The following is a 24,701-nucleotide window of genomic DNA, read 5'->3' as shown; positions in this document are numbered from 1 at the left end:
TCCCAGCAATTCCTGGGGAACAACTTTTCCCTTGAAATTATTCATATGAAGACGAAGTTTGCTAGTGAAAAAGAAATGTAGATATTGGAGTCCCGCAAGGAACGATTTTAGGACCTATTTTATTTTTAATATGCGTTAACGATATATTAAATCTAGATTTGAAAAATAGTAATAGCTCCATATATTCGTATGTAGATGGTACAGTGGTGATATGTAGTGGCTATTCCTGGGGCGAAGTTTATAAAAATGCTAATATAGTATGTAATGAAAGATTGGCTTGAGTTTAATTTTCTTCCGTTAAATATAAAAAAAAAAAATCAATTCTTTTCCATTTAACATATCGAGGGCATCATGCCAGAAGGGCGTATCAACAAAACTGCAAGATTACATTAGAGCCTTGTCTACTTAACAGGGTTCTTTCTTTGATTCTCCCTCATGTCCATTCTAATTCTCAAACGATTGTTTTCAAATTAGATTCCATTGAAATATTTCAATAACGTTGCAATTGTTGCATTTGGTATAGGCCTATAGCAAGAGAGTGACGGTTAACTTACACATAAATATTTCGTTTTTCTATTGTTTGAAGGAAATGTTTTTAAAATGTTTTATCTTTAAGTGTGGCCTTGTGGGTGGGAAGTCGTAGACTATCCCTAGCAGTTGTGCTAATCCCGTGTCTTAATTTTGCGAAATTAATTTATAAATAAATTGAAAATTGGGGAACACTTGGAAATAATACTTGTGAGCATTCTTTATCAGATGCATTTTGTAAAGTTTGTTTGATAGTGAAGTCTGGATTGCAGTCTTGGTAGATACCGTGAACTGACGATTGCATTGCCCAGTCTCGTTTTGTGTTGCGCAAATATTTAGTGTATTTAGCACTTGGAAGTTTTCTACAAGTGCTATAGCGGTCACTGACATCGAGTCATACACTTAGGATAAGACCTCTGAGCTCTTTGCAATTCAAACATCTCATAAGCTTCGTCATTATATATGTAGAAAAGGAAGCAGAATGATATCAATTCTTTTCTAAATTTGTGCTAAAGATTTTTGCGTATGAAGTCCTTGTGGTAACTTGTCCATCAGTTGACAACCTTGTACTTTAAATTACTGATTACAATCTCTTGTTTGAACTTACTCTTCTTGTCTTATAAATGGTGAAGAATCGGTAGAACGGAGAAAAACTCTCTCCGGCACCGGGTTTCCAGCTTTACTTGCTGGCGCTCTTTATCCATTAAGCCACACCGGGTTCAGGTCCCGATGCCGGACTGAATCCCTCTCATTTTAAGTTCTACCTACTGTGTTCGCCTTTGTTGGCCTACCCTCGTGTACCGTGTCACAGTGTGTGTGACAGAAGACACAATGTTCAACACCACGTACAGAGGTACACTCAATACGAGTGAGGAAGTGGCCGAGGTCTGACGGAACATGGCGCCGTCTTGAATCACAAAGTGATTACTTACGCTTTATCATATTACTATGATGTACCAAAGTACATATGGAGTTTCAGTGCAGTAATTCTGCGTTTCCATATGGTGAAGAATCTGTAGAACGGAGAAAAATTCTCTCGGGAACCGGGCTCAGTGGATAAAGCGCCAGCACGTAAAGCTGAAAACCCGGATTGTATATAATTTGCCCAGAGAATAGTATACTGTAGTTACTGAAAAATGTCCTATAGTGATGAAATAATCTAGTCGGAACAAACTTATTCATTACGATTATAGGGTGATATGGTGATTATTGCCCATTTTTGTAGCCGCGCATTTCATTCTGAATTTGCCGAACTTTTAAATCTCTTGGTTTAATGTTTTCAGTGATATTTGTACAATCCCCGAAACAAAAGTTGGTTACTGAGCATGCGCAGTATGTTATAACTGGTCTGAGTCCAACTTAAATATTTCATACGTATAAATTTTCAACTCTACAAATTCATTTCATTGATACTCTGAAGAAATAAAATATCTAAACGTTGTTCTAGCTACAATTGTCTGGTGCTTTGTAAATACAGTATGTCCAATGATGAAAATGTTTAATAAATATTCGTCATAAGTGACGCAAGTGGACGTGAGGCCAGGAACCGGCTGGTCGGTCTTAGCCCTTCATAGGCTGTCGCGGTAACATTATTATTATTATTATTATTATTAGTATTATTATTATTAGGCCTATTATTATTATGCCTATTATTATTATTATTATTATTATTATTATTATTATTATTATTATTATTATTATCTTGGTAGCTTCAGGTTTCCTGCATCAATTCGTCTTTGTTTTCGACTCCATAGAGAAATTTTGTCTGAAAACAGACTATCAACTAAGGAAGGATACTCCGATAGGAAAGCGGTCATATCTGGAGGCTCATAAGTAGTTTGTGACTATGACCAGACTTCCTCGTCGATAGATTGGTAATGCATGATGTGAAAAACTTTTCTTTCTTGTATTCAGTATTTTCAGAGAATATTATTGGTTTATGTTATGAAGTAAACTAGTCTATTGAATTTTGGTTCTAAGTATATTAAGATAATTATGTATTATCTTTCTGTTGCAGGTAAGTGGAAACATTTCGTCTCAGATAAAGTTAATCGTAGAGTGAAGCATTACGCCGTATCAAGTAAGTTGTAATGTAAAATTTGTTTGTCTGTAGGCCTATAGCATATTATTGTAGTTATGTTGATACTTTAATTAATAAATTTAGTTAGTAAGGACAGATATGCACTGTAATTCCACAAAATATTGCATATTTCTCCGGAAGTTATACAATAAACTAATATGAAATAATTTTTAAGGACTGTAGGCTATTTCCACAAAATATTACATATTTCTTCGGAAATTTACAATAAACTAATATGAAACAATTTTTAAGCACTGCATTTCCACGAAATATTGCGTATTATTTCAGACGTTTACAATAAACTAATATGAAACAATTTTTAAGCACTGTATTTCCATAAAATATTTCATATTTCTTCGAAAGTTTACAGTAAACTAATATGAAACAATTTTTAAGCACTGTATTTCCACAAAATATTCCATATTTCTTCGAAAGTTTACAGTAAACTAATATGAAACATTTTTAAGCACTGTATTTCCACAAAATATTCCATATTTCTTCGAAAGTTTGCAGTAAACTAATATGAAATAATTTTTAAGCACTGTATTTCCACAAAATATTACATATTTCTTCGGAAATTTACAATAAACTAATGTGAAACAATTTTTAAACACTGCATTTCCACGAAATATTGCATATTACTTCGAAAGTTTACAGTAAACTAATATGAAACAATTTTTAAGCACTCTATTTCCACAAAATATTCCATACTTCTTCGGAAGTTTACAATAAACTAATATGAAATAATTTTTAAGGATTGTATTTCCACAAAATATTACTTATTTCTTCGGAAATTTACAATAAACTAATATGAAACAATTTTTAAACACTGCATTTCCACGAAATATTGCATATTATTTCAGACGTTTACAATAAACTAATATGGAGTAATTTTTAAGCACTGCATTTCCACGAAATATTTCATCTTTCTTCGAAAGTTTACAGTAAACTAATATGAAACAATTTTTAAGCACTGTATTTCCACAAAATATTCCATCTTTCTTCGAAAGTTTACAGTAAACTAATATGAAATAATTTTTAAGCACTGTATTTCCACAAAATATTCCATATTTCTTCGGAAGTTTACAATAAACTAATATGAAATAATTTTTAAGGATTGTATTTCCACAAAATATTACTTATTTCTTCGGAAATTTACAATAAACTAATATGAAACAATTTTTAAACACTGCATTTCCACGAAATATTGCATATTATTTCAGACGTTTACAATAAACTAATATGGAGTAATTTTTAAGCACTGCATTTCCACGAAATATTTCATCTTTCTTCGAAAGTTTACAGTAAACTAATGTGAAACAATTTTTAAGCACTGTATTTCCACGAAGTATTGCATATTTCTTTGGAAGTTTACAATAAACTAATATGCAATAATTTTAAGAACTGTATTTCCACAAAATATTGCGTATTTTTTCGGAAATTTACAATAAACTAATATGCGAAAATTTTTTGGACGCAGTATTTCCACAAGTAGCACTTTCATATTACACCTATAACTATGTCTCTTTTCAAAGGAAAATTATACCAATGCTAATTATGTTGGCAGTTTTTAAAAATCGTATTTTATTCTGTGCCTCTCAACAGCATGACGTCGGCACAGGCATAAATCAATGTTTAGATTCTTTTCGGTGTATATCAGCTGTCACCTTCCAGACCGATTATGATGTCCTTAGCGATGATACATTATGGTGATAATGCATGACATATATCATATTATAAGTAAAAAGAGCTGGTTTTGATAAACATGGTACAATAAATAATTCTTGTTTGATTCTTTGTAAAAAAATTTCACAAAAATATATTTTGGTTTCTGTAATTCGTAGATGTGGAAGTGATTATTTACAGTCATCATTTGTAACAATGTTAAAATTGTTAATGTGTATTATGTAGACCTATTATTTCTTTTTCGATATATTTAGATTTTCAGCGTCATCAGTATAGTCAAGGGGTAGCGAGCGTTACTCGCGCTTCGAGGTTGCAGTGGGGCATAGGTTTGAATCCCCCTTGGGTTCATTAAGTTACTGTTTTCTTCATTAGAGCTGTTTTCAAATTTGTGAGGCAATTGTCACGTAATTCCATGTTGGCTCTTCTTGGATTCGCAGTTTCACATTTGGACGGGGTTACACAATAGACCAGCGTTTCTCAAACTTTTCTGAAGTGGGGACCACTTTTTTAAGTCAGAAAATTTCCGCTGATCACCTTACACTTGTTTCCTTCGAAAGCAAATTTATCATTTATGTAGCATATTTTAATATCAACAAAATTACTTACATTTTAATGTAGAAATAATTAATTGAAATTAATTTGATTCAATTAATTTTATATTAGTATTAACTAATTAAGTTAATGTTAATAGAAGAAAATTTCTTATATCCTTATCTGCAAAAAGAGAAATAAAAAAATTAATGCAGAAACATGCCCGATTTTAACAAGTAAAGATGCAATTTTGCATGTTCTATTATTGGTGTACGACATACAGTACGAGACCATTCCAATGTGCAGACTATTAAGAAAGTCATAAATACATGAAAAGATTCGGTACTTTGGTCTTGTTTATTAATTCGGGTAGTCCCTAGCTGGGTTACAGGCACGGCGCCAGATGTGCACGCAAAAGATAGCGAGAAACACCACGTTCATAGTGCTTTAAATCCCCCCCCCTTTTTTTTTTCCTGAGAGTAGAGTGGGAAGTCGGTAGATGGGTAGGGTAAATAAATTTCATAAAAGTCAGTACTGGGAAAAAAAAAAAAAAGTGAAAGGCGATTGCCATGTGTCATTTACAAACTTTGAGATTTTCAGAAGGACCGCAAGGGCAGATCTCGAGGACCACAGATGGTCCGCGGACCATAGTTTGAGAAACGCTGCAATAGACCAACCGACAATTTGACAAAAATTGATATATTTGTACAAATCTGTTGTTGGCTGGATTATTTAACTTAGAAAAAATTAAGATTGCGATATCTGCATTTTGCTGCTATTTGTAAGCAAAATTCGTTTATTGTATAAAAGTTGTTTATTTATTTTGCTTTGCAATAGTACATGAACTGCTGCTCTGTTACTAAAATTCGGTTAGCCCTTTTTTTAGTATTATTTTTGCTATTTTCTGTAGGTATAGTATGAATGTTACAATACTTCTTGCATAAAACGTTCAATAAAAACCAGATTTATTGCAGTAGTCAATATCTCGAAAACAGGTTTCTGGCGGTTGGTCTCTTATTGCATAACTCCGTCCATTTGATGATTGAGTTTTTAAGATCGATAATAATTCGCGCATTATAAAATGACAGCAGTAAGCTGTCTGATTTTGAAGGGCCAGTTAGCAGAGTGCACATCACAAAATGTGATTTGCGATAGCAATTTGTGCTGTAAAAACAGACGGTGTATACGTGACCTCTTTACAAAGTAATCGTTCCAACATGTACTTACTCCTCGGGCGCTGACAAGATACTTGCCGCTTGCATGCTAGACGGGAGGGTGGGTCGTTGCAATTGTCATCTTCCATCTGGTGTCGGTGAACAATGGGGCCGCGGCCGGTGGGGACACACATGCCGGCCGGTCGGCCGTGGCGTACAGCGTCATCTAGAGTCGGTGCCGTGTCCCTCTCTGACGTTTCGACCATCTTGTTACGATCTTCCTTCGGCTTTTCCGTATAATAAAATCGCATTTTCCTACTGAGATTCTATAAAGTGTAACCTTTTAAGAACATTTCAGACTTCCGAGTTATCCTTCGTGACAAACATGGATCATTTCCTTGGTTTCGACCAGTTTTTACTGCTATGTTGGGTTTCCTTGTGTGATAAATCGGTACGGTATTGTTGCTTCAGTTTTGTCCCTTTTATAGCCTTCTTTTAGGATATCTCTTTCTGTGTAAAATACAAGTCCTAGGCTAGAGTTTTCTGCATAATAAACATGGCTAGTTTCCCTAATAGTTTCACCAATATGTGGTGAACTTCAATTTTTCTCTGCATTAATCTGCATTCTTTTCCCGATACTGTCAGTTTTATGACCTTTCATTGTTCAATACCAAGTGTAAAATAATTCAGGATGATAATTTTTCCAGTATTTTTGCATAGACCAATCTTCTTTCTTAATATTTCTAACAGTTAGTCACAATAATTCTTTTTACCATCGTGTTACAAAATGTTCAATCTTCTTTCGAAACTCTTGAGTGTATGACCTTGTATTGCTCCCTGTTTTACTGCAAAATATTTCAGGGTTCAAAATATTGTCGAACGTAACAACCTTTGTATCATCTTGTTATAGCCTAATGTGTCTCCGACTTTCCTGTTTCAAAAGTCTGTTCTTCTATTTTCTTATCTCCTCCTCCTCCTCCTCTCCTTGGTCTTATACTCCTCTCTTTTCTTATCTCATTCTCTTATTCTCTTCTCTTCCTTTCTCATGCTCTTAGTTCTCTCTTCAATTCTCATGCTCTTAGTTCTCTCTTCCATTCTCATGCTCTTAGTTCTCTCTTCCTATCTCATGCTCTTAGTTTTCTCTTCTTTTCTCATGCCTCTCGTTGTCTCTTTATCTCTCATGCTCTTTTTTGTTCCTTTCTCATGCTCATTGTTTTCTCTTCCTTTGTCATGCTCTTATTTCTCTCTTCCTTTCTCATGCTTTTTGTTTTCTCTTCATCTCTCTTGCTCATCGCTTTTCTCTCTTCCTTTCTAATGCTCATCATTTTCTCTCTTCCTTTCTCATGATCGTTTTCTATTCCTTTCTCATGATCATAGTTTTCTTTTCCTTTCTCGTGCTCTTATTTCTCTCTTCCTTTCTCGTGCTCTTATTCCTCTCTTCCTTTCTCATGCTCTTATTCCTCTCTTCCTTTCTCATCCTCTTATCTTTCTCTTCTTTTCTCGTGCTCTTATTTATCTCCTTTTCTCGTGCTCTTATTTCTCTCTTCCATTCTCATGCTCTTATTTCTCCCTTCCTTTCTCATGCCCTTATTTCTCTCTTCTTTGTCATGCTCTCAGTTCTCTCTTCCTTTCTCATGCTCATTGTTCTCTCTTTCTTTCTCATGCCCTTATTTCTCTCTTCCTTTCTCATGCCCTTATTTCTCTCTTCCTTTCTCATGCTCTTGTTTCTCTCTTCCTTTCTCATGCTCTTGTTTCTCTCTTCCTTTCTCATGCTCTTAGTTCTCTCTTCCTTTCTCATGCTCTTAGATCTCTCTTCCTTTCTCATGCTTTTGTTTCTCTCTTCCTTTCTCTTGCTTTTGTTTCTCTCTTCCTTTCTCTTGCTTTTGTTTCTCTCTTCCTTTCTCATGCTCTTGTTTCTCTCTTCCTTTCTCATGCTCTTGTTTCTTTCTTCCTTTCTCATGCTCTTAGTTCTCTCTTCCTTTCTCATGCTCTTAGTTCTCGCTTCTTTTCTCATGCTCTTAGTTCTCTCTTCCTTTCTCATGTTCTTAGTTCTCTCTTCCTTTCTCATACTCATTGTTCTCTTTTCCTTTCTCATGCTCTTAGTTCTCTCTTCCTTTCTCATGTTTTTTTTTGTTTTCTCTTCATCTCTCATGCTCTTTATTTTCTCTTCATCTCTTCGTTTTCTCTTCATTTCTCATGTCCTTCATTTCGTCTCTCATGCTCTTCTTTCTGTTCCTTTCTCATGCTTTTAGTTTTCTCTTCAGCTCTCGTGCATTTCGTGTTTTCTTCATCTCTCATGATTTTCATTTTCTTATCTACAATTCTTGATGAAACTAGCTTATTTGATCCTTTCGCATAGCTTCGTTATAGGAATTATGCAAAAATAAACTTCACTATTATTTGTGGGTGTGTGGGCAACGCGCAACGGAGACGAAACAAAGGAAAGTCATTCGGATCGCACCTAGGATAGGAGTAATTTTCACCTTCACAGCCTGGAATCGCAAGTTTATTCCCCCCCTCTCAAATACTAGCTACTAACTAAGATGCTAATCATAAATTGCCAAAAATGATCTGTGTTGGTTAGAACCGCTATATTACGAACTACCATTCTGTGGGAGTATTTCGCGTCTGGGTGAAACTGCTACAACAGACATACAGTATAAATCAAGTAATGGCTCTGCTCTTTGTCCCCTCCCGCTGTTATTCAAGTTATGGATGACGCAGAATCAGAATCGGGCTGTTTCCCCATTGGTCAATACCTGCAAAACGGCTCCTCCCGGCCCGCTCAGAGGGCTCAATCCCATCTGCGTGTTTTATCGATGGATGGGGTTTATCTTTTTGTGATCGCTCTTGTTTTACGCCCGTGGCAACCCGCCGCTTTTCCCATTGCGATAAAACAATGCCAGTCGGTGTCTTACGAGGGAGGGGAGGCTATTCGCCCATCAAACACGTAACGTTTACACCTCCTTGCAGGATTCCCGTGTTTTGTTACTCAGGTAATGTTCACGCTGCAACAAAGAAAGCGGGACGCGCGAGGCCTGACAGATAATAAAGTTGATGACACCATTCGATTAAGTCTGTATTAATCCCCTTTCTGTTCTAGCACCAGCACTCGGCTTGACAGTTTTATTAGAAACTAACTATATACTTCAGTTTCGATCTCCTTTGCTTGAGAGGCCCTACCTACCTTTATTTTATGTGCTGTGAGTTTTAAGTTCTTAAAGACGTAGATGAAACAGTAGGCCTACTTCACCTCTTATTGAAAATAGCGCCTTCAACGAAATCGCAAATATGACTGTATGAACTCACTATTTCTGTTACGATATCAAAACATTGTCCCGCTATTGCTCGAGGTGTGGCCTTTCTAGACACGAATGCAAAGGAATCGATTTCGATTCCAGACAGCGAAGGAAGACGGAGGGTTTGTATCTAGTCTTTCTACTGTCTTGGTTTTTTAAGGAAATGCCTATTTATTCTTTCTGCTCACATTCATCATTCTCTTCCATTTAGCTTAATTTGCTACTTTTCGTCCATTTTTCTCTTATGTTTCTTCCACTTTTCTTTTCTTTCTTCTCCCCTCTTTTCTTACTGTTCTTTTCCTCCCCTTTGTCTTATTCTTTCTTGTTAATCCACTCCTTTCTCTTATTGATTTTCCTCCTCTCCCTCACATGTCCGTCATTGATCTTACTCAAATCTCTCTTCTGTCTTAGGCTTATTCATTCTTTTTCTTCTCTTTCCTCTTCTGTTTCTTTTCCTCACTATTTACTTTTCTTCTCCTCCCCTCTATCTTCTCCTATTCTCTATTAAATTTATTTTCCTCCCCTCCATTTCTTCTCTACCCCCCTATTAAATTTTTTCTCCTTTCCATTTCTTTTTCTTCCCTCTACTAAATTTCTTCTCCTCCCTTCTATTTTTTTTCCTCTCCTCTACTAAACTACTTCTCCTCTCCATTCCTTTTCCTCTCCTCTACTAAATTTCTTCTCCTCCTCCCCATTTTTCTCCTCTCCTCTATTAAATTTCTTCTCCTCCCTTCTATACCTTACTCTTTCCTCTATTAAATTTCTTCTCCTCCCCTCTATAAATTTCTCCTCTCCTCTATAAATTTCTTCTCCTCCCTTTTATATCTTACTCTTTCCTCTATTAAATTTCTTCTCCTTTTATTAAATTTTTTCTCATCTCCATTTCTTCCCCTCTATTAAATTTCTTCTCCTTCCCTCTATTAAATTTCTTCTCATTTCCATTTCTTCTTCTCTCCTCTATTAAATTTCTTCTCTTCCTCTTCATTTCTTCTATCCTTTCCTTTTCCTTTCATTTGTTAAATTTCTTCTACTACACTCTATTACATAGGCTATCTTCTCCTCCTATCCATTTCTTCTCCTCTACTCTAGCCTATTGAATTGTCGACCTGGTTGGTGAGTTGGTATAGCGCTGGCCTTCTATGCCCAAGGTTGCGGGTTCGATCCAGGGCCAGGTCGATGGCATTTAAGTATGCTTAAATGCGACAGGGTCATGTCAGTAGATATGTAAAAGAACTCCTGCGGGACAAAATTCCGGGACACCCGGCGACGCTGATATAACCTCTGCAGTTGCGAGCGTCATTAAATAAAACATAACATTTAACATCTATTGAATTTCTTCTCCTCCTCTCTATTTCTTCTCATCTTCTTCAAAAAATTTTTCTTCTCTCACCATTTCTTCTCCTTTTCTCTTTTAAATTTGACTTAATTGATATATGATATGATATATGAAATGATAATGATATGATGTGATGTGATATGATATGATATTATGATGTGATGTGATATGATATATATGATATGATATGATATGATATGATATGATATGATATGATATGATATGATATGATATGATAATAGTAATAATACCTTCAATGAAGAGAACTCGTAGACAGACTGAACTGGGGCTGGAACAGAAGTCGGTAGGCCTAGAAAGCTCTGGGTTAGTGCTTGGACGGTGCGCTGGGGTATGGGTTCGAATCCTGCTTTGATTGATTGCTTCTTTGAGTTACCCTCAACTGTAAAGAAATGTCGGATAATCTAAATGACTAATTCGTGGGCTCATAGCTAAAACTCCATCCCGTACCGCAAAGTCCTTGACGTTAGGCTACCTCGCAACTGATACAGCGTAGTTGACATATTAAAAAAACAAGCAGGAGTTTGAATACTTCTGTGTTCTCTGCCAGGTGCAAAGTGAGGCGTTATTATAAAAGCAATGGCGAAAGGAATAAAATAACAACGCAGATACGTCGATACGTTGAAGTATGGCCATTTATTGATATGGAAGTAAGTGCTATGATTTATGGTTCTGATAACATTATAGCTGCTACAAACAAAAACAAGAATCCATATTGGAATTGTGCCTTTACCTTAATGGTAATTAGGTAATTACATGGACGACCTCGTGCCCCCCCCCCCCCCACGATATCTGATTCACTATGGCCTATCACCTAGCTTTCATTGCGCGTGTTGATAAGACATGTTGTTTCAGACTGAGAAGTACAACGTAGTCTATGTCTATAGCATACATACTTGACGGCTCAGAAATTATATTTTATATCTTGTAATTGACCATTTTCTTAAGAATAATGGTCACCAACTGTAAAATGATGAAGTACTTAAATACAGATTTTACACCGATTATTAACGCAAGGTTCATCCTCGCTACTCTTGTAGGTACTGTGTTGGCTGTTAGATCTTAAGGTTTGCGGATTCGAACCCGGCCGAGGCCGATAGATCTAAAAGAGTGATGAAACAAGCCCTTAGTACTGTATAGCATAACTATAGGTCCCGTGTCGTAGATTTACGGCACATAAAAAGAATCCTGTACCTAATAGAAGGCCCCGTGCAAAATTCTTGCAGTTTCTCGCCTATGTTGAGTTTCGATTGAATTGCAGTTGAAGTTGAAAGCGACGTTGAATGAAATACTGTTATTCATTCTCGATCTACACATTTTTAACACTTGTATATCACTAACGATATTATTAAACTTTTAAAATTAAAAACTTTAATGTCTTCATTGTGTTAAATGTTGTAGCTATGTAGTACTTTACCCAAGTAAAGATGGTCTATGGCGAGTCCTCAGCCTCACTTCATTTCACCCCCTTTGGTCTGATTACTTGGTTGGGTTTTTACCGAGGTTTTCCCCAACCATAAGGCAAATGCCGGGTAATCTTTTGGCGAATACTCGGGCCTCACATCATCTCACTACAGCTCCCCAAAATATTGTGAAAAATTTGTAAAAAAATTGTAGAAAATTACAAAATTGTAAAATTGTAAAATATTGTAAAAATTGTAAAAATCTGTAAAAATTGTAATTGTAATATTGTAAAATTTTGACTTGTTCCACATCTTAAAGCATCATTGCTCCTGTAAGATCTATGGAATATAATAAAATGAAATGAAAAAAATGAAAAGTGACTGTAGTTTCGGCGGGACTTTACGCCATCTTCAAATTTCCAGTAAGATCTTGCGCGTTTTTCCGGTCTTCTCTTATTGTTGTCTTAGTGGGCGAGTTTATGAGTAGAGGTGTTTAACACAATTTTGCTTGGTTTTGCTTCCTTTTCAAGAAAAAAATTGTTTTATGTGAAACCTTTCATAGCGTGTTTTGCGAAAGCCATTGATTTAATTCCCAATATGCTCACTCAATTTAAGAAAGCAATGAATTATGATAATAAATGATTGAAAGAATTTTAGTTTTGTCCTTTAAATTTAATAGAGAAAAGGAGAAGAAATGGAGTGGAGGAGAAATTGAATAGAGGAGAGGATAAGAAATAGAGGGGAGAAGAAGAAATTGACCCCCTCTACTCACCACTTGCGCAAAGAACTTGTTTCGGTTCTTCTACTCTACACAACGGCCCCGAGGTTCACTCAGCCTCCTATAAAATTGAGTACCGGGTCTTTTCCGGGGGTAAAAGGCGGTCAGAGCGTGGTGCCGACCACACCACTTCATTCTAGTGCCGAGGTCATGGAAAGCATGGGGCTCTACCTCCATGCCCCCCAAGTGCCTTCATGGTATGTTACGGGGATACCTTTACCTTTTTTTACTCTACAGATTACAGAAACAGAGTATAGACCCGGTAGAATCGAATGGTTCCTACTGATCGTAGTTGGTTAATTTAATTTAATACGAACAAATGTAACATTTTAACATTTCTTTGTAGAACGAAATTTAATAGAAGAGAACGAAAAGTTACATTTGTTGGGATGAAATGTCTGCTTATTTAAAGGACAAAACTAAAATTGTATTCTTTCAATCGTCCATAACAATACACTAATCTCTTAAACTGACTGATCAGATTTGGAATTAAGTGAATGGCTTTCCCAAAACATGCAATGAAATGTTTCGTAAAAAAAAAAATATTTCGGAAAGGAAGCAAAAACCGGAAAAATGGTATTAATCTTTTTTGTTTGAAATATCTCTAGGAATAATCCCCTGAAATTACAGTAGAGCGTCTCGTTTAGGCACAGTGAAAACGTAAAGTGCAGCTGACGTGTGGAGGTGGGGGGGGGGGGGAGGACGAGCCGTACGATAAACACGAGGAATGCACAAGGTTTTAGTTACAACATTTATGGCGGAACATTAATTGAAATTATATTTTCCAAAAACGCACAAATTGAATAACGTTATCATATACACATTTTAACAAAAAAGCAATTGTAACGTTGAAATAATTCAATATAACATCATATTTTACTATTTATATAATGTTGCTTTCAAACAGCATTTTTACGGTCATGAATTTCATTCTCGTATGACTAACATAATATCACCGTCTTCTACGGCCGAATTAACAAAACTACAGTATATTGGTCTGAAGTGACAACACTATTTCCTGAACATAATTATTTCTTCTCAAAGTTCAATTTATTCAAGTACTGTACTGCAAAACTGTGCTCAGAAGGTACTACGGTAAATCACTGTAACGTGGAAAACTCCGGAGGAGGGTGAATATATTACACATGTTCCATCAATGTGAATGAAGTTGGTTCCTTGTTAATTATGTGACAAAGAAGTTGATTAGCAGCTTTATTATGGGACTACAAATTAATTCAGTTTTCATTAAAAAATTACGCCAGATTTGCGACTGTTTTTTATTTATAGATTTTGAGTAAATTCTGGTTAGTAGTATTTTAAGAAAATGACATTGGATTGCAGTAAATAGGCTACTCAAATTTACGATGGAAATGCTACTATAAGGTTCAGTCTGATCACTTATTTCTTATGAATGTTGCACTGTCATTATCAGCGTTTAAATTTGTTGGCCTAAGTTATGAAAAGCAGTAAAAATATTGTCACTGTTGCACACCTTTTCATGGGTCGCCCTGCTTTGTCATTAACTTAATAATTCAGAAACAGCTTGCTGTTCAAATGATCCACACAATGTTGATTTACATTTTATATTCTACATTATGAGTGACTTTCTAGCATTTTCTAAAGTGAAAGCATAGATCTGTATATTTTATTCTACAATAGACGTAAATAACTTAAATTATATGTATATGCATACATAATGGGGGGGGGGAGAAGAGAGAGAGAGAGAGATAAATGTGAAATGAGAGAACTTAGAATGGTTAATGTTGGTAAGCAAGACCCAGAATTACAGTTCAAGGACGTATCGTATATTTTGTTACCTTAGACTGCTGATGCTGGCTGTTATATACAAGAATTGTCTACAATTTTATATCCCTCTAGCATTTCCATAATGCTGTGTTGAAATTTTGTTATTAAATGCAGCTCACAAACAATAGCTAAGAAATATTATAATTACATGCTTCTGATTGTTATATTCAAAACGAAAGAAAAATGGATTATACTCATAGTTATTGCCTTGGTAGCATTTCCACATTCTTTAGCTTGTTTAATCAGTATATATGTTCGGATCCAGCAGTTTCTTTGATTGCGATGGACGAGGAGGAGGTATGTTTTAGGGCTAGAGTAATATTATGTGTGGTTTGAAACGAACTCATATTAATAAAACTGAAATGGTAGGCAAAAAAATGGAATTTTGTCTGTTTCATTCTATTTTATTGTTAAACCACTTCAGTAGAAATATTTGGAATATTTCCAGAGGAAGAAATCTTACAAGAGTCCCTCCAAAAATGTTTGTGTCTCTGCGTATAGGTATTCAGGAAAAGTTATTCGCAAATGTATCTGTTCTTTAGTTCTATAAATTGTCCTGAATAAGTCCTTGACGCTGTATTGTTACATCTAGCAGATGAAATTATGGTAGACGAAAGTTAAAAAAAAAAAAGCTTCCTATTTTGAATAATGTGTAGCTTTTCTATTAAGGGAAATTAACTTTTTATCTCATTATTTTGGTTAAAATCATGCAACTGTTTTAATTAAAAAGATATGCAGTGATAGGCCGCTCGTTTTACATAATCTAATCGAGAAATTACTTCCGTCTTATATTTTAATAATGCATCTGTCAAAATATCTAGTTTTTTTTTTTGTTTCGTCGAGTGGTTTTCTTTTGGCGAGTGCAGATTCTTATGTTTCAACTCTGCACTCTTTGCATTTCACATTGAAAACATAACCTTATTGGACTCAACTACACAAAATTTCTAGGACTTTTTATAGACTCCAGTTTAACGTGGGATAAGCACTTCGAATACATATGCACAAAGCTATCAAGAGTTTTATATTTGCTAAAGAAATTAACTACTTGCGTTTCTCAAAATTATTTAAGATGTGCCTACTTTTCTTTCTTTCAGTCGATAATGCGATATGCCCTAATTTTCTGGGGAAATGGAACCAAAATTGGAAGCGTCTTGATTTTACAAAAGAAAGCCATTAGAATTTTATGTAAATCAAACTATTTGGAACATTGTCGGCCACTTTTCAGACAATCACGGATTTTAACAATCATAAATTTGTATAATTATGATCTAGTACTTTACACTAGACAAAATATCGACAATTACTCATTAGTGGCCAATATACATGATCATGAAATTAGAAATAGAGAACAAATTAATATTCCATATTGTAGATTACACAAGAGCAACACAAACTTTTTAATTATGGGGATGAAATTATATAATAAGCTCCCAAGTCAATATTATAAATTAACCATCAATAGCTTCAAAATTAGATTTTACAATTGGTTATTAAATAATCCTTTTTATTCTGTTGCTGAGTTTTTCAACACAAATTTGTATGAAATTTTATTTTAATAAATAAGTTTAATTGCAATTTAGTTAGTTTTCTTCAATTTAAAAGTTTCAAATTATTTCATGTTTTCATTGTATTACTTAAATTTTACTGTTTCTGTTATTACTGTTTTTTTTAATGTATTTACAGTATATGTTTTTTCAATTTATTCTGACGAAGCCTAAAACTGTATGTCTAATGGCCAAATAAAATTAATTGAATTGAAATGAATTTAAACAGTGTCTTCTTTCGCTCTTTGTAACATTCGAGAGTTACTTACAGGGATAGTGCCAACGTAAGTTCAACAAACTGCTACCACAACGTGCCAACAATTCCGCACTCTAGGTCTGTGGAATGGGGCAGTGTAGAAACTCAATGCATTTGCGCTCTACTCGTAGAATCATTTGTACTGTTCGATGAAGGATGGGTGGAGCGGAGAAAATTCCCTCTGGCACCGGGACTCGAACCCGGGTTTTCAGCTCTAAGTGCTGACTCTTCATCCACTAAGCCACACCGGATTCCAGTTCCGATGCTGGATTAAATCCTCTCAGTGTAAGTTCCAACTCTTACTTTCCCTTTAGTGGCCAACCCTCATGCACTGTGCACAGTTAATTATAGTGTTGACAAGTTTCTTAAGACCAATAGCAATGACTTTTTTCAGTATTATTGTTTTGATTATTTCAATAAATAAGAAAATTACAATTTATGTTGTGTATTTATTTATATTTATATTGCTGCGTTCTATCTTCCTATTACACTTGTATTCACGTGTACATCCATATTGTTTGTGGCTAAACTACGAAAAATAAAGAATATAAAATATAAATTAAAATATTATATAGTGCCTCATAAAAATAATCTCATTTTAAATTATCATTGTTACATGCGATTAAGTTTTACTTCCATTTAAAACTTTACAAATGTAAAGATTTTTCTGCTAAGTGAAATTCCTTTCTAAGTAATGAAAGAAGGAAAAAAAACTTTATCTTGTAATAAAATATGTCGTTCTAACTCCATTGATTATGCGATCGCAGTATTAAAATTTCTATGTTAAGTTCAATTACCTCACTTGTTTCGTCACTCGGATATTAAAAATTTACAAACTTAAACGTCTATGAATTTATGTTTAAACAAATGAGTATGACCTGGAATGCACTTTTAGGAATGTCTGGCTGAAAAATCTTGAGCTCTTAGTCATGTAACAAGTCGTTTGCAGTTTTGTGAAGTATTACTGCAAATATATATACACCTACCTCTCGACGTAAGCTGCAAATAAATACTTAGCACGTACCGCTTCATGCAAGACATATAAATAACTACGCCGAGTACTTCCTGAATAATGCACAGAGATGCTCAGAGGCACGTAGGGAAGCAATATGGGAATACATTTCACGTCAAATGTAATTTTACATTCTTAAAATAGAAATTGTGACTTCAAACTTGTGATTTTTAATATCATTACAGTTTGAAATTTTATTGAACGTCGTTCACGTCTGATTTCAATAGAAGAATTGTTCCGAAGCCGGGCATCGAACCCGGGACTTTTAGCTGAGCGCTCCAACGCTCTGCCGACCGAGCTACCCAGAAAACTAGACCCCGCCCCAATTATTCCCTTTATATCCACATATCTCAAGTGGGTTGACAAGACGTCAGAGACTCAAAGTTGAGTGCACACATCCTGTGTGACTAAATTTGTGGGTTTTCTGTTAACGAACAGTAACGTGTATTATACAAATCTGGCTATTCAGGTATAGCTCCCTGGCTGACTTGAATAATTTCAAGGGAAAAATTGTTCCGGGGCCGAATTACACTGTTTCGTCTATGGATTTAAAACACCTGATTCGAATTACTATTAGAAACTTAACACCAGCTACTTAGTGACAAAGAGCTAGCGCGCTGGCCTTCCATCCAGGCGACCTGGGTTCGATTCAGTCAGGTCGTGATGGAATTTGTAGTGGACAAACCAGACGATGCATAGTGTTTTTCTCAGGGTACTCCCGTTTCCCTCCATCATTCCACCAATAGTCTCCACCTTCCCCTCATTTCATCTATCTTCTGCAATAGTAAAAATAGACTGGGGTTGAAGTCTTGAAGGTAGTGCGGGTTTCCGATGCTGATATAGGAAGGGCTTAGGGCTTCGGGACCCTGAAGTTCATCAGGCTACTCGTATATCCACTGGACGTGGCTCTATCACGGGCTGGGACAGAATGGTCCTCCTGACAGCGTCGGCTGATCAGGAAGGACTTGGAGCTCCGGGCCCCTGGCCTTATCAGGCTACTCGTCCACGAGACAGAACCTGGCTCTATTAGGAGCTGAGGCAGGAAGGTCTATCTGTCAGCGTCGGATTCACGAATGCTGCCCAGCCCGCCCGTTCTGAGTCCAGTCCACGTAAAAGCCAAGACAATGATCCCATATAACAATTAATAATAATAATTGTATAGTTTTTACATCTCAAATTCGTATGGATAATACGAGGATCATTTCATAAGTCATGGCAACTATGTTATATCTTCCGAATAACCGAAAATGTAGTTGGTTCAGTATATACGTTTGAAAACCTATTGTAGACTACACTGTACGGGGCGCCACCGCCAGATTGCGTCTGTGTGCATTGCTGGCTAGTTGACAGCACACGCAAAAGTTAGTATGCTAGAGGCTGTGAATGTAAGTAAAGTTGAACTGCTGTGATACGTGAAAATTGCAGTTCTTCGTGGCAGAAATGCTCGTCAGTGTCATTCTGAGCTACGAGAAGCATTGGGTGATAGTTTGCAAATATGGAGGACATCTTAACAGTGTTTCGACGTACAGTAGTCGGGGGGGGGGGGAAACACGGACCGACCCTTGTAGCTGATTTCAGAGCACGATAGACCTATAACTAAGACTTTCGTGGTTCGATTCCTGCCTGGGAAGGAAACTTTTTTTGTTCCTTATTCAAATTTATTCCCAATACATTTCGATTGCAGCGATATTTTACTACTTAATTAACTTATTATTCCCAGAACATGAATTTTTACAAGCAATCGAAAAGTATTGGGAAGAAATTTGAATAAGGAACAAAAATGTTTCCTTCCCAGGCAGGATTCGAACCACGAAAGTCTTAGTTACCAGTCTATCGTGCTCTGGAGTGAAATCAGCTACAAGGGTCGGTCCGTTGTTTTTTTTTTTTTGCCACTACTGTACACATAGACGATGGTATTCAATGCCTACATCGTCATTGGTAAGGATATGTGAAAACCTTTGGGGATTATTTTGAAGGGTGTTAGCTGTGAGTAATGTACTTTTGATTCCTTTTGTGCATAATACAACGATTTCTATTTACGCATCTTTCAATTTCTGTTACCCATTGCCTCCTGTACCCAGACCCAATTTGGTAGTAGCATTGCGAAACACATTCCAGTGGCCTTGAATCGTATATAGTGAATTTCTATTCCTACAGTTTTATTGGTTGATATAATATAGTTCTATGACTTATGAAATGACCAGGCTTCGAGACTTTGGACCCGATACAATAAGTTTACTGTTCATGCACTATAGGTTGTTGACTTGCTGCAGGTAGATAGAGATGTGTTGAGGTAACAACGTTGCTATTTAGAATAGAGTACGGTAGTATGGGGAAACACATATATGTACATTCTGAAAGTAAATACACATTACACAATGATAATGTCAAAAGAATGTAAAAAGCATTTATTCTCCTGTCTTTTATAAGCATTTGTGTTTAATTATACACAGTGTTAATGGTGGAAATAAGCATGTAGCAATTTTAATTTTTTCATTTAGCCTGTTGGTCGTCTTTAGGAAGTGCAGTTACAGTACCGAATTGCAATGTACTACAAGATACATTCTCAGTGTCTCAAACGTAAATCTTTTTCGGTTATCTGCCAAACAAAGTTTGTACTGTAAAAAGCTGCGTTTTACGTCGCATGACGTTATAGGAGCAAAACGAAAAAACCTAACATCATTGCAGTCTCTATTCTCGGGTGACTCTATGTCCACTAATTTGCTGTTTATGTTACACAATGTTCCATATCAGTTATTTTTACATAAAATTGATTTCCACTTCTGTTTCACACGTTCAGTAACCGGTGTACTTGATGTCTCATTAGTTCTCTGCATCATTTTCTAAATTAATTTAAGGGCTTCCGGCATCTCTTGCTCTGACTTTCCTAACCGTGTAATAGTTTCAGACACAGTTTGTATGAAAACCAAATTTTTCGTCAGAACCTTGAAATCCAGAACGTTTTCCTTTGCGTATTTGTTGGCATTCATTCTACAGTGCCCCCACCCACTGTATATACTCAGTAACTAATAATAATAACTAACTAATAATAATAATGATAGTAATAATAATAATAATGATGTAGGAAATTATTCGGATTTATTCTAATTCCGCATTGTGCATTAGAAAAAAGAGCACTGGTAAATCTTCCAAGCCACAGAGAGCTAAGAAAATGGCTGTGGTGATGCGCCTTTATGTGTGGCTATTACAAGGCAATTGATGTGATTTTATTCCCCCCTTACATTTCGTGTACATCAGCAATGTAGCCGTGCCCTTAATATATTCCACGACTTATTACAAAAGCACTTTTATCGCTGCTTCGTTGATAAGAGGAAGTCACGCCAGTGTAAAATTAATGACTTGTGAGTAACTCCGCGCAGCGGGGAAGTTCCACATAAGCCCTGGAATTGTCATAAAGAATGATAATTTGATTCCAGCTTCGTATGACAAAACATTTTGTACTGAAGTAGCCTTGAGGCTGCGTAGAATGAGATTAATGCACATTACGTTTCAGGTTTTATATCTTTATAATTTTTTTTAGTTCATCAATAAATTACTATTTCTGTTTTCTGCTTTTTAATACCTGTCTGTATGGTAGTGTATGAAAAATTTATGTCTCTATTAAAACAATATGGTAGCGTAAGTAGGAAAATGGAACACTTTCACAAGTCTATTACCGAGTTATAATGTCGTTAGGAAACGTATTCTTATTTCATTTGCACCTACGTTCACACGTAAAGAAGAATGCAGAACAACAAAATAAATTACAAATTATGGGCTCGAAATAACTGTATTTAAATAAAAAAATTAATTGTTACAAAATATCTGCTAAAGGAAAAGACGCAGGAGTGAGAATGCAGAACAATACAAGCAGATCATTTTAAATGAACTCTTCCTGACCTGAATTTATGGGTGCACAAGGTCATAGAGAAGCAAAAAAATAAAGCAATCCTCTTTCTAATAACAGCTGGCCAAGGAACTGGCGGGTATGCATTCTATCGGTAAAGAACGAAATTACTTCCGAGAACACCAAATGGAATCATCAGGCATCGGAGAATACAGAAATTTAGTGATTCCAAATAGACTCATTCGAGTGAAAGGGTTAGTAATATAAAATACAGTGGTACTTTCCTAATCACACATTACCTCCGTACTGCTTGAATGATCGTTCACCTCTCGTGAAAAATATGTTCGTTATACCAGCATTGGACTGGTTGTTTCTGGTTTGTTGTGTCACGAATTTAATTTTTACTTCTGCAGGTAATATCTACTGCAAAATAAGGACAAGGGATTTAAGAAAGATTAGGAGAAGAATACTTTTAAGAGACCTATTTCTTCTTGGAGCTCATTTTAAAATATTTTAAATATATTTTTCTATTAAATAGTTAATGGGAAGTTTACTATTTTATGTGTGTATGTGTCAAATTGCTCAAGTTCTAGTTAGAACAGTTAATGATTGGTACGAAGAGCACTGCCAGTCAAAGCAGTTCAATCTCTCCCAGCACTCTCTGGTACTGTGTTTACATCTGTTTATTCGTGTGTCTGTCTGTATAAGTCAGTACTCAACATGTACAAGGCACCACTTCAATTTAATAACAATAATAGGGAAGTATTTATATAAAGGCGACTTATATGCAATAAAAGAATTTAAGAACGATACACTAAACTCCAAAATTTTTTAGGACCAGCTTATTTTGCCCACATATGCAATGAAAATATCATTCGATCTCCAATAAGATATGATGCATTTACTGAAATATGTTAAACGATATTAAATCTCTATGCAGTGCAAACACACGCTCTCAGAGATGCTCTGTGCTATGTTGTGATAATATCTTGAGATGCGCAAGAAATATAACAATATCAATCTAAAAAGCACATTCGGATTTCTCCCTACAACTGCTTTTGTTAACATCATGTATTAGTCGCTGTTGACATAAACGAAACTGAAGCCTTAAAAAATGTTGAACTCGAACAAAAAAACTCAGGCGCTACATAAAAATTTTTAACACACCTTCACAGGAAACAAAACCAAAGGCGCCAAGACCAGCAACAGCCAGTTCTGAAGATGGCCAATAGCAGGCCGAAACATGTTAACAGGTAATAAAATTTAACTCGTGAAAGAGACACTATACGTTTTCCGAAGTAATATAGTGTTAAAAGTTGTGTAATCAAGATGTATAAAAAATTTTACTCGTTATGACTACCTGGCTTTCGGAATTTGTTTACTTCTGATTTTTACAATAAATAAAACTCATTTAGATACTTTAAATCTAATTAAAGTTTGGAATTAACAATTGAATGAAGAACATGAATTTCAAAACAAACTTAAAAAAAAAAAAAATTATACTGACTGCTTGCTTTACGAGTCTCTACACATTACATTGAGTGACAGGAAACATTTAAGTGTTTCAAATGAAACATTTTTCCTTCTTTCCGATAGAGTGCATTTTCTTCATTGCTAATGAAGTGTTCGCTACTAAATTTTTCTATTAGAGCGCTGATCTCCAAGCATCTAGCTTTGTTTTGTTTTCTCATGTTCACTGAACAGCAGATCTGAACTGTATAGTAGAGTTGGATGGCGCCGAGCTATACGCCATACTTGCTGTGATCTACACTGTTGCGGTTTGCTTGGACACTCTAGGGGCCGTATTCATAGACATTCTTAGCGCGGGCTTCCGGTGGATGATCAGCGAACTAACGTTTTTCGTATTCGTAAATCGGTGTTAGCGATTTGATACATGATACGATATGATATGATATATGATATGATATGATATGATATGATATGATATGATATGATATGATATGATATGATATGATATGATATGATATATGATATAAATCCTGTACAAGTAACCAGTCGATAGCCGGGGCTAGTTTAGCACTCTCATAGCGCGGGCTAGCGAAATGACTATGAATAGCACTCCTTGGGTGTCCAAACGCAGGACTCTATATATTTCAAGACTACTCATAGCATATTGTCATTAATGTTATCACCACCACCTCCCAGTCCCATCCTTGATCCTGTGAGTATTTCAATCAACATTGGGAATTTACAAGTAGCGGGGTTGTCTTAAGACAACAAAGTCAAATGGAACACACATTCAATCCTTACGGAAAGCAGATAAATATAAACTTTCTTTCGGAAATCGGACCCAGGTGTACCAGGTTTGTATCTCAATACGCTATCATTTGAATCATAGAAAAAAGGATACAGCACAGCATACCATAGCATATATATAAATTTATCTGATGGGGAAATGAGCGGTGAATTTTACTTGGAGCCCTGTAATTCAAAGGCAGGGTTATTTCATGCAAATCAAGATTTCAGGTATAACTCCCTGTAAAGTTGATTTGAATAATTCCGAGGGGAAAAATTGTTCCGGAGCCGGGTATCGAACCCGGGACCTTTGGTTTAACATACCAACGCTCTACCACTGAGCTACCCGGGAACTCTAACCGACACCGATCCAATTTTCCCCTCTATATCCACAGACCTCAAAGTGGGCTGACAACCGTCAAGCAACCAACTTCGAGTGCACACTAACTCCGTGCACTAACCTGAAATCTTGATTTGCGTAATACACGTCACTGTTCGTTAACAGAAAACCACAATTTAAGTCACACGGAGTTAGTGTGCACTCGAAGTTGGTTGCTTGACGGTTGTCAGCCCACTTTGAGGTCTGAGGATATAGAGGGAAAAATTGGATCGGTGTCGGTTAGAGTTCCCGGGTAGCTCAGTGGTAGAGCGTTGGTACGTTAAACCAAAGGTCCCGGGTTCGATACCCGGCTCCGGAACAATTTTTCCCTCGGAATTCTTCAGGGTTATTTCATGTTTCTTACACACACGACACAGGATTTATGGTTTTAGATCGAAAGTAAAATAAAACCCACTCTTGATAACGAGAGAAAAGCCTACTGGCGTCGTCTAGCAGTAATGAGAGTGACTTATTTTCCGAATCTGAGTTCAGGTGTGAGTTCGAACCCGATAGGACTGATTGATTGCCTTCTTGAGTTTTCCCAATGCCGAATTCTCGACTTTCGCAAATAGGCAGATAATTGATACAGCGTCGTTAAAAGACGAGCTTAAAAAAAAAAGAACAGTTAAAGTGGGAAGGTCCACACCTGTGGAGTAACGGTCAGCGCGTCTGGCTGCGAAAACCAGGTGACCCGGGTTCGATTCCCGGTCGGGGCAAGTTACCTGGTTGATGTTTTTTCCGGGTTTTTCCGTCAACCCAATATGAGCAAATGCTGGGTAACTTTCGGT

At 36.0% G+C, this 24,701-nt stretch overlaps 1 protein-coding gene and 1 non-coding gene across 4 annotated transcripts in view; one reads left to right on the top strand and one right to left on the bottom strand.

The window, feature by feature from the left end:
* Window positions 1-24,701, top strand: part of retn (retained) — a 974,937-nt gene that overhangs the window by 110,766 nt on the left and 839,470 nt on the right. The gene's annotated exons all lie outside the window — the stretch shown is intronic.
* TRNAN-GUU (transfer RNA asparagine (anticodon GUU)) lies at window positions 23,815-23,886 on the bottom strand. Its single transcript has one exon. It is a non-coding gene; the product is annotated as a tRNA-Asn (tRNA).

Source organism: Periplaneta americana, chromosome 17 (genome assembly GCF_040183065.1).
Source record: "Periplaneta americana isolate PAMFEO1 chromosome 17, P.americana_PAMFEO1_priV1, whole genome shotgun sequence".
NCBI lineage: Eukaryota > Metazoa > Arthropoda > Insecta > Blattodea > Blattidae > Periplaneta > Periplaneta americana.
The sequence above is the reverse complement of the archived record's forward strand: the minus strand, read 5'-3'. Positions and strand labels throughout refer to the sequence as shown.